At 38.7% G+C, this 11,777-nt stretch overlaps 2 long non-coding RNA genes across 2 annotated transcripts; one reads left to right on the top strand and one right to left on the bottom strand.

Moving 5' to 3' along the window:
* Positions 1 to 368: 368 nt before the first annotated feature.
* LOC113326129 lies at positions 369 to 2,605 on the top strand. Its single transcript, XR_003348319.1, has 4 exons — positions 369 to 548; positions 640 to 794; positions 1,310 to 1,410; positions 1,558 to 2,605. It is a non-coding gene; the product is annotated as an uncharacterized LOC113326129 (long non-coding RNA).
* On the bottom strand, positions 2,601 to 5,044 carry LOC113326130. The gene is made up of 4 exons (XR_003348320.1): positions 4,745 to 5,044; positions 4,381 to 4,508; positions 3,690 to 3,762; positions 2,601 to 2,637 (listed from the first exon to the last, which is right to left on the bottom strand). It is a non-coding gene; the product is annotated as an uncharacterized LOC113326130 (long non-coding RNA).
* Between the last annotated feature and the right edge of the window lie 6,733 nt (positions 5,045 to 11,777).

The raw sequence follows: 11,777 nt of genomic DNA, 5'->3' as shown, positions 1-11,777 counted from the left end.
AGTTTCATTCTTCCTATTTTTTTGTGTCTATTTCACCCATACTAATTTTTCCTCGTCCATTTGAACCATGTTTTAAAAATATTTGGACAAATGACCCATTTTCCGTAATCGAAACATGTTTTACCATTTATTTCGGTATTCATGGAATCAATTTTATGACCGATTTTTGTTGTCTCTATTACCTGCAACTTGGTATAGCAATTTTATTTCTGAAATGAGGCCCAAAACTGCAAACCAATTTTACTTGGGCACACCTAGGTTATTATGACCTTGACTACTACGTTTGACCAAAATTACTATTTAACCAAACAGAAACCCTAAAACCTATCTGGATTCACTTCTTCCTCTCTAACTCCTTTCTCCCTCACACCGCCGTCCTGAACCAAAATGTCACCTGGATTCGTATGGGAATGTAGTGGAAGAAAAATATCCACTTTCAATTCATCAGCATTATGATATCTTCTCTCAACGTTTTACTTGATTCGGTAAACCTACAGTTCGGAACGTCTTAAGGGAGATCTTCATACTATCTTGCCAATCTGGACAAGGTATTGTAAGCTCTTTGCTTCTGCAAATGAATTTTGTGATGACTGACTTATGAAAAAATGAAATTACAAGAGTGTATTGATTTCATTGCAGATCCGAAATCCAGTTTTTCATGGCTTTGTTCGCATTGACTTAGCTGCATATGACTCACTACCAGTGAGCTAGAGAGTCCTACTAAGCTAGAAAGTAAGTGACAACGATTTGATAGAAAGCTCCAGCAGGTTCAAATAGTTGATTACGGCTCCAAGGTAATTAACTTGTACATCCTTATTTTCATTCCCATTAACGTTTCAATCGAATCTGCTTCCCTCACTTGTATTGTCATGCTTAAATTTTAGTGGTTGTTTACTCATTAGATCTCCAATTTAATTGAGGATCTCTTTTACATGTATGGAAGAGGCCACTGAACCCATGATTACCGTGACTACCATTTTTCCTCTCAAGCAAAGATTCCTCGAGACAACGAATTTGGGTACGCTAAGGAATAAAAAAATGGAGTTTCCATGATTTTGGTAGACTGTTTTATTATGCACTTTGCTGCACAGAACATCACTACACATGAAACTCTTTGGCTCATCTTATTTTGCTTGGCACACGTGTCTTCATTAATGTAACTGACAAATGCATCAATGCGCATAAATGTACTAATCGAAGCTGTTCCATTCATCGAGTTTGTTGTTTTAACTTCAAAAAGATGAACTCAGTTGGTAAATTGGGTCTTATAGCTTTCATACTGAAATTTTGTGATCTCTTTACCAATTAGGTTACATCAAATGTGGAAACTTGGAGGATGAACTCTTGTAAATATGGAGCAACAGGTCGTTTGCTGTAGTTACAATATGTCCTCTCTGACAACGAAATTTGGTATGCTAATAGGCAACATTGAGTTTACATGGTTTTGGTGCATTGTTTTGTGATGCGCTTTGTCTTGAATTTGACCATTTACTTAGTTCTCACTATTTCCCAGTATTGAATTGTGAACAAATGTCTTTGTCGAACTTTCTTGTGTAGTGATGCTGCTGAGCTGCTATTTTGGATTGGGTTTAAGCTCTCTGGCTGAAGAAGTTGATTGTCGCATCTGGTTTTGACAGAGTGATCACAAATTTGTTCAAGTCATTATATATTCTTTTTCTGCATCTTTGGATTGCCTAGCGTATTCCTTGGGTTGAACCCGTTTGGTTAGGAATCTTGAAGAAATTGGTATGTGATTTAGTTATGTTCATTCAATGAACATGTTGAGAGCAAGGAGTCAGAAAAGCATGGGATCTGAATTCAGAAGAATTTGCAGAATTAAACATTTCTTCATTTTACACCGACGATCATGGAACCTAGATCTTCCGATACATACGTGATCCGTGGTTGCTTTCCTTGTCTTGTCTTATCTGTGTAGAAGTGACTTTCATAGATGCCGCGCAAGTATTTTATTTGTGAAATATTTATTGAAAACGATGCAGGTGGTTACATGGTATTCTACGGTTTTAAATGAGTGAAGGCTAGGCATCCCATTTTTTAGCATGGGCGGCTACATGATGCCATATCCGGTGGCCAGCACATGAAAAGCCACATTTCTGTATATGCCAACTGTGGTTCAGTCCATCATGCATTGATTGAAATTGTTTACAGTAATTGCAATCATTGTTTCTCTCTACTTTTCTGAAACCCATAGCTCTATTGTGATTGAAATTGTAAACAGCAAAGAAGGAAGAAAAATACAAACCAATCGTTTATCCACTGGACATGATTTGGCCACCACATTGCCCTACAGACAGAAAGACTGAAATTCAAAATTGGAACTACCATTAACAGCCCATAACCCCCCAAATTTTAACCTCAGATGGGGGCATTATAATGAGATCGTCTTGCGGTATCTCCATATATACACTAACTAAAGGATATCTCCAAAACGAGCTGTTATAAGATCTGTCTCTTTCCGTCTCACTCTATGTATCTCTTTTAAGAACAAAAGCTATACATCTGTATGATGATGACTTGGGGATTCGACTCTAAGTTACAAGATGACATTCATTTATCATCCGGAGACTCTGCTTCTCTTCCCCGTTAGCAGCTGGTCCAGATAGCTGTTCTACCAGGCTGCAATGCAAAAAGAATAGAACATTAGCACCTAGCAAATTATCTTCCTATTGTTGAAATCTAATAAACAAGGAAAACAGAAGGTAGTTGATAAAGAGTCAAGACGAATCGAACAAATACGTGCAGAAAATTCAAGCATGTTATCTACTGGGTTTTTTGGAAGGAGAGAAAGTTAAAGCTGAGGTCGTGAACAAAGTTAAAGCTGCTCTCCAGCTTTAGTGTTCTTCTTTGAAAAATCCAACTAATCAAGTCACCATGAATTGGAATTTAGACAAAACAATAGTAGGGCACAAAATGGACCCCCTGCTAACTCCATGTAAGGAGGTTGTTTTAGTGTTGTCTAAAATGTTGTCTATGTAGAACTACTCATTGGAATTCTGTATCCAGGCATTAAGCTGTTCTTTTACTTCTGAAATTGTTTCTTTCAATATATGGAATATCACCCTTTCAATATATGCCTAAATGTGAGAAATCAGATATGACCTTCACTCTGTTAGACTACATGCCTATCAAAAGAGAACGAATATAATGCCTAAATGTAAGAAAACAAAGACTTTACCACACTAGAACTTGTACTTTCTGTGGTGAGGAACCTAGGTCGACAATTGTTTCAAATACTGCGATAAAGAGCTGCTAATCAAAAAGAAGAAAAAAAACATTTAGAAGTTGATTGTTCAGCTACTGAGTATACAGTAATCCAAATTCTATATTAAGATGTGCAGGTGAGAATTTATACGCTTCGTGTTCTATGTCATTTCCAATGTGACCAAAGTTGCCAAAGATTTTGCCAGGTAACTTCGCATCATAGGCATGTCATCATTATTTACTTCCTTACTTACAGAGTAGAGGATAGTGACTTTCTGATCTATGAGATATTTACAACTATGAAGTCAAACCATTATTGTCTACTAAATCACTCATGATAGTTCTAGTCACATTTTTTTTTAATTTCCTTCTGACTATTGAAAGTTGAACAGGTGGTTTTAGCTTGATCTGCCATAGTGTTAGTTAAGGTTTTGTTTTTAAATGTAGATTAGCTTCAAGTTACTTACCATGTTCAAATGGCAAAAATGCTATACGTCCATACTAAAATTCAAGCTCCATGTATCCCAACTGATGCAGATCCTATGTGGAAGAGATAGAAAACAAAAAAATTAATTAAGCCAGCCTTAGTCATTTTCTTCCTTTTATAATTGTAGAGTTCATTGAGGATTTGCTCTAAGAAACTAGCAAAAAAAGTAAATAATTAGGCTGGCTGACTTTAAAAAATTTCCATGTAGGATTCATGTCAGTTGGATACAGAGCCCGAAATTTGAAACCAATCTAACACATATATAGCACCTATGAATTACTTAGATATCACCAGATCTGTTCCCTTGATAGTGAAATATAATAAAGTAACAAATTATTAAGATATAATGTCCCTGGGAAAGGCACATGCTTTAGCAACTGATAATGCGTAGTACGGATCTTAAACTAGCACAACACAGTGAACAGCAAGCCTATTTAGCTGCACATAACCCCTCTTCCCTACTTAAAGATACATAAGACAACATATCATGCTTCCACCTAATGCTCAGGGTTAAAAAAACCAAGCAACGAACAGATCCACACACTACAGAACATTGTGGGCATCCAATATATTTTGTTTAATAAAGATAGAACCTAGATCATTGGAGTATGATTTCATAGATTGAAGAATCGATGGAAACAATGAGGATGTGAAGAAGAAGTAGAACAAACCTGTAACCCAAGAGCACGATTTAGGAGCTAATACGGATCTCCAAGGATCTTCATAATGTTCCTCTTGATTAAGTTACGTTCTAAATCTGGTGGTTTCCATGTGTTATCAAGTGTTTTTCTTTTAAAACCTGCAAAAGGAATATGACGCCAAACATCTTGTGTAAGATGGAGGACAAGGAAAATGTGGAGCTAACATGCTCCAGAATTGTTGCAGTAAGAGTCTAACAATTGAGTTGATTCTCATATCAATCTTCCCAAGGCTTGATTAAATAAACTTAATTCGCATTAATAATATTGCTTACATTACAAATCACCAATCTTTCTATCAACTTTTCGTGTGTATATCGAGTATGAATTAGCATACCTTACTAACCTTAGGGAGCTGTTACTGTAGATTATCCTAGTTATTCTTCTTCGTGTCTCTTCTGTTTTTTATTCAGAATCTCTATTATAAAACCACTTGCGTACTGGGTCCTCTATTAGGTCTAGCTCCTGTGATAACTTCGATTTTGATTCCACTTCCAGGCATGAATTCACTGTTTAAAACGGTTTCCAACAAAGAAGAGAAATAACAGAATTTGCGGATGCTTACTTTTTCAGCAATCACCCTACTTCCAATGGGGACTCATCTAGGCCTAAGAACACACGATGCAGAAAAATGGTTGTTTTTGTCCGGCTCGTGGTTGAAAGATTGATTTTGAGAGGAAATACCATCATGATGCAGAGGTTGTCTTTGTGTTAGTTACACCAGAATCCCATTCCCATATAATTACAAACCCAATAATCCATCTTGAAGAACCCATGATTAAGTTCTTACTGATTAATTGGGATTTTGATTTTGAATGAAAAACAAGAAATGAGAATTAGGGTTTTGATTTGGGGGAAGAAGAAAAAAATAAGAATAGGATTTGAAATTTAGGGGAAATTGAACAATAGATTGAGCTTCTGCAAAATTGGACATGTACAGTAATGAGAGCCGAAATGGGATCTGAAATTGAAGGACTGGCTAGGGTTTTACGACTATATACACTGCCTAGTGAAATGACTAGGATTGCCCTTCTAAGTTCGTAGAATTACCACAAAGTCTGCGGATTTATAAAGGCGTCTTATTTCCCAACCAGATCCACCTTGCATCCACCTTTTTCTTTGGGGGAAATGATAGTCGCCTAGTCTCCCAATGTCAATTCAATATCCAACCAAATGCTTTTTGTTGTCTCCCTTACATGTATGTGGTATTGGAAAACGACTCCGTATGAGTAGTGTATGATTTACAAACCATGACATCAGCTTTTTGTGATTGTAAACAATATCTTAGTGTTAGGCCCATTTCGATCATGCATAGAGCCGGTCCTGAGGAGGTTCAGAGGGTGCGACGCACTAGACCCGACTCTGACCTAGGGCCTTTTTTCAAGCTCCGGAACAAAAAAAAAAGAGCCAGAGAGGTTGGAACAAGTAGCCCGTGGTATATAAGGTAATTCAGCAAACCACTAATCCAAATTGACAAGTTGTGTCTACATCTTGAATCTTTATCATATTATTACCACAAGCACCTGCCCATTGCTAGATCCATACAAACATTTGTATACAACCCATGGCTACATATTTTGAGTTTCCTTCCGGTATTTTTCTTCTTGTAGGTGTACATTAACAAAGAAAAGTTACCATTCACGTCAGTAAAAAAGAAGTTGACCTTATAAAAGGCCCTGCGAAGTTTTTTCGCACAAGACCCTTGTAGACTCAGGACCGGCTCTGATCATGCGATTATACAAAATATCTCAGTGTTAAGGTTACCCTTTGTCCGACGAAAGCTAGGCATTTATTTGTCATCCAGCAACTAAGCGGCAATGCAAAAAGAATGGCACATTAACACTTGGAGGCTGGAGACGCAGAGCCAGGTCCATCAGTGCCTGGTGCAGATTTGTTCTTGATATACTGAACCAATATTAATTTTCCTTCTCTCATTGCTATCGGACCGAGGAGTGCGTTGGAAGCTTAAATGTGAACTGGATGACAACCTGCATATCGTGATCATAGAGGTCATGAGAATTTACACATATATTATGAATTCACATAAATTGGTCAACACAAAGTTTGTAACATTCTAACATTAATTTTCCTAAAGCCTAATTCATGTAATTACTTTATCAACGACTACAACAAATACTGCTGATGAAGTGCACATGCTTTAGCAACTGATAATGCATGGTACGCTTCTTAAATTAGCACAACACGTCGAACAGCAAGCCTGTTTAGCTGCTTACAACACTTATTTTACTTGAAGGTAGGTATGACAAGATATCATATTCCCACCTAATGCTCAAGATAAAGAAAGTCCGGAAATGATTGGATCCACAAACTACATAACATTGCCGGAATCCAACATATTGTTTAATAAAATTAAAACCTAAATCACTGGACTATAATTTAATCGCTTGAAATATACATAGAAACAATGAGTAATCCAGGAGCAAGATTTAGGAGCATACAAAAAGTATGGGATATGTTAGAAGCAGAATATGCTCCAAAAACAAAGTTCCATCAGATGCACTTAAAGAAACAACTCCATTCCCAGAACAAAGGTAATAAATCCCTCAAAGCTTATTTTAATGATGCTAAATCATTATTTGCACAGCTTGCAGCTACAGCCTATGTTGTTAATGCCGATGAGATGAAACAATCCATTTGTAATGGATTGAATCAAACATATGACCCAATAGTCACTTCACTGAGCACTGCCGGAGACTTGGATATGCAAACCTTTTTTGCACATCTACAGACGTTTGATATGAGGCTCGAGAAACATCTCTCTGCTATCCAAGGACCCATAGCAAATGTAGCTGTTACTAATCGTGGCTCATCCAACAAATCTGCAGCGAAGCACTTCAACAATGCCAATCGTGGATAGTCTCAGCATTAAAACAACGATCCAACAAATCGTAGTACTCAACCATCTCAAAAGAAGACTCCGAAGTTTGACGAACCCTGTCAAATCTGTAAGAAAGATAATCATCAGGCTACACACTGTTGGTTTCGCTACAAACCATACAACACTGCTCAACGACCACCTGCTTCTTATATTGCTCTACCGTCAGCTGCACAAGGAAATCAATGGGTCACAAATACCGGTGCCACACACTATCTTACTGCTGATGTGAGGAATTTATCCATACCCCATGAGTATGATGGCACTGAAATGGCCACGTTGGTAATGGTAATGCACTTGACATAGCTAATGTTGGTAATGCTTCATTTACGAATAACTCAAGATCTTTTTGTTTAAACAACATCTATCATGTACCTCAGATCAAAACAAATCTGTTGTCAGTAAGTCAGTTTTGTAAGGACAATAATGTGTTCTTTGAGTTTCATAAATTTCATTTTCTTGTGAAGGACATGCACTCGGGGATTACTCTGCTGCGAGGACTGAATAAGAATGGGTTGTACATGTTTGAAGAAGATGACATGCTAGATCGTTCAGTAAAACCACAGGCACACATTTCATCTTCCTTACCAGTATGGCACCAAAGATTAGGGCATCCAATGCTTGTTGGAAATGATTTTGGAGTTAATGGGCTAAATGGGTATTGAAAATGATTTGAGAATGGGCTCACAGACACTCAACTGTGGTTTAAGAGAAATGAAATTTTATTGCTCTCAAAACTTTGTTTGGTGGTACAAGACCTTACTTCTTACACACACTCCCTTTAATTCTCACCTTACCACTAACTTTGTTTTTCACTCAATTACACCTTCACTTGGTTGCACTACCTCCCTATTTATAGCCAACCTAAGAATTCTCTAGAACTCCCTAGAGAAATATCTATCCCAACTAACTACAACATGTGCTAGATATTTCTAGATAGTTTAGAACCTTTTGTACATTCATGAATATTCTAGTAAGCTTGGGCCCTTATAGCCATGAAGCCTCTAGATGGGCTAGAGTATTGTGGACTAATCTACAATAGACTAGTTGGGCCTAGATAATTCTAGACACTTCTAAAATCAAGTTTATAATTTTAACAGCCGCCCTTAAACTTGATTTGAAGTAACTCCAAGAATTTCTCGCAATCTGACGAAGACCTCGTGCTTTAGAGGTTTCGTGAATATGTCCGCAACTTGGTCTTGAGACTTTGTATATTTCAGTTGTACCTTATTCTCCGATATGCACTCTCGGATAAAATGGTACCGTGTGTCGATGTGCTTGCTGCGGTCGTGGAACACTGGATTCTTTGCTAAAGCTATTGCTGACTTGTTGTCCACAAATACTGTAGTCGGTTCTTCCTGCTCCATTTTAAGTTCATTCATTAAACTCCTTAGCCATATCGCGTGACAAACACACGATGCTGCTGCGACGTACTCAGCTTCGCAAGTGGAGAGCGTGACGATCGGTTGCTTCTTCGAACTCCAAGTGAAGCCTGTATTCCGAGGAAAAATACAAAACCAGTAGTACTTTTCCTTTCATCTAAATCTCCGGCCCAATCACTGTCGCTGTATCCAACGAGTTTGTACTTGTCTGACGACGAGTAAAATAAACCGAAATCAAGCGTACCTTTTAAGTAGCGCAGAATTCTCTTGGCAGTCTTCATATGGGTAACCGTAGGTGCTTCCATGTAGCGACTGATTAGTCCTACTCCGTAGAGAATATCTGGCCTTGTACAAGTTAAGTATCTCAAGCTTCCAACAAGGCTCTTGTAAAGAGTCGGATTGACCTTCTCTCCTTCATCGATCTTTGATAGCTTGATTCCGCATTCCACGGGAGTAATTCCGGATTACACTCCTCCATTTTAAATCTCTTAAGGATTTCCTTCGCATATCCTTCTTGAGATATAAATATTCCATTTTCTTGTTGTTTTACTTCAAGCCCGAGATAGTATGACATAAGACCAATGTCCGTCATCTCAAATTCTCTCGTCATCGTTTTCTTGAACTCCTCGAACATTGTAGGATTATTGCCGGTAAAGATCAAATCATCCACATATAGGCAGACGAGCAACATATTTCCTTTTCATCCACCTTCACATAGAGAGCATGTTCATGCGGGCATTTCTTAAAATTATTTTCTTGGAAGTACTTGTCGATTCTGCTATACCATGCTCTCGGCGCTTGTTTTAGGCCGTATAAAGCCTTTTTCAACTTCAGGACTTTATTTTCTTGTCCTTTTACTTCGTACCCCGGCGGCTGCTCGACGTATACCGTCTCTTCAAGATGCCCATTTAGAAAGGCAGACTTGACGTCCATTTGATGGACTTTCCATCTATTCTGGGCAGCTAGAGAGATAATTAATCTTATAGTTTCAAGACGAGCAACAGGAGCAAATACCTCATCATAGTCGATGCCCTCTCTTTGGTTATATCCTTTTACTACCAATCTTGCCTTGTATCTTTCAACCTCCCCTTTTGCGTTTTTCTTGGCTTTGTACACCCACTTTACTCCAATTGCTCTTTGTCCTTTCGGAAGTGTTACAAGCTCCCAGGTGCTATTCTTCTCAATAGCCTTAATTTCTTCATTCATCGCCTTTCTCCATTTTTCACTTTCCACGGCTTCGTCAAAAGTTATTGGTTCACTATCTGCAAAGAGACAAAAGAGAGATATATTGTCTCCGTAGATATCATTTAAACTCCTCGTCCGTAAGGGCCTCTCGCTTGAGCTTTCATCTGCTGATGATGGATCATTTGGTGCAACGCTGAAGGAGACGGAGGTGGTGTATTAGATGGAGATTCTGGTACCGGTGGTTGTTGTTCTTCTTCTTCTACGATAGGGAGAAAATTGTAATCCTTTTCTTGAACACCGAATCCCAGATGCCTTCTTCATCGAACTCCACATCTCTGCTTGTGATGACCTTTCTATTGATTGGATCGTACAACTTGTATCCCTTGGACCGAGAGTCATAACCGATAAATATGTACTTGGCACTCCTGTCATCCAGCTTCGTTCTCAGCTGGTTCGGCACATGAGCATATGCGATACTTCCGAATACTCGTAAGTGTGAGACGCCGGGTTTCACTCCGCTCCATGCTTCTAAAGGAGTCATGTTCCACACGCTTTTTGTGGGACATCGGTTTATCAGGTAAACCGCACAGTCAACTGCTTCTGCCCAAAACTCCCTGGGCACTCTCTTTGTCTTCAACATACTCCGAGCCATATTGAGAATTGTCCTGTTTCTCCTTTCGGCAACTCCATTTTGTTGAGGTGTATATGGAACCGTAAGAGGCCGACGGATTCCATTGTCTTCACAGTAAGACTCGAACTCCTTCGAGGTAAATTCACCTCCTCTATCTGATCTCATAGACACAATTTCGAAGCCGCTTTCTTTCTCCACAATGGATTTAAATTTCTTGAAATTGGAGAAAACCTCCGATTTTTGTTTCAAGAAATAAACCCATGTTTTTCGACTAAAATCGTCGACAAATATGAGGAAATAGTTATTTCCACCATACGAGCTTGGCTTTATTGGTCCACAAACGTCCGTGTGAACTAACTCCAGTGGCTTTGTGGCTCTCGTCAGTGTTTCCTTAGGAAAACTTTTTCTGAAATGTTTTCCAAGTAAACATCCTTCGCACAATTGATCCGGGTGGTCTATTCTTGGCAAACCTCTAACCATATTTTGTTTGGACAGTAACTTTAATCCTCCAAAATTTAGATGTCCATATCTAAGATGCCAGAGCCATGACGAGTCTTTCACACAAGCAGTCAACATCTCGCGATGTCATTTTGAATGTTCAGATAGAACATCCTATTTCCCGTCATTGGCACTTTGGCAATTAGTTTTCCTCTCCTATCTCTTATGAAAAGACTAAGGTTTTCCATGTTCATCCTATAGCCCTTTTCTAAGAGTTGTCCCAAACTTAATATATTCATTTTTACGTTAGGGACATAATAAACATTAGAAATAAATTGATGGCTTCCATTTTTTAATCGAATCAAAATTTTGCCAAGACCACTCACCGGAGTTTTCGCTCCATTTCCAAACGTCACATTGCCGGAAACTGATTCATCAAGCTCCACGAATTTTCCTTCGTGCCGCACATATGGTTGCTTGCTCCCGTATCAAGCACCCATGTACAGTTTTCATCATAGTCACCTCCTTTGCATGCCACCAACAAGGTCTGGTCTTCTTGATTTTCTTTACTAGCGTAGTTTGCTCTCTCCTCGACATTATTTGAAGAAGATCGACAGTCCGAAGCATAATGACCAAGCTTATGACAATTATAGCATTCGACTTGAGATTTGTCATACCTTGGCCTATTATTGTTGCGCCATGAATTATTTCCTCTACCACGACCTCTTGTGGAGCTTGACCTCTGGCCTCTCTGATCATCGTTATTTTGCTTGCCTCTTTCTCTTCCGCCGTAGTAGCCACGTCCTCTTCCTCTAGCATTATTACTAGAGCTCTCTCC

Source organism: Papaver somniferum, unplaced genomic scaffold (genome assembly GCF_003573695.1).
Source record: "Papaver somniferum cultivar HN1 unplaced genomic scaffold, ASM357369v1 unplaced-scaffold_10, whole genome shotgun sequence".
NCBI lineage: Eukaryota > Viridiplantae > Streptophyta > Magnoliopsida > Ranunculales > Papaveraceae > Papaver > Papaver somniferum.
This window is presented reverse-complemented; position numbering and strand designations above follow the sequence as displayed.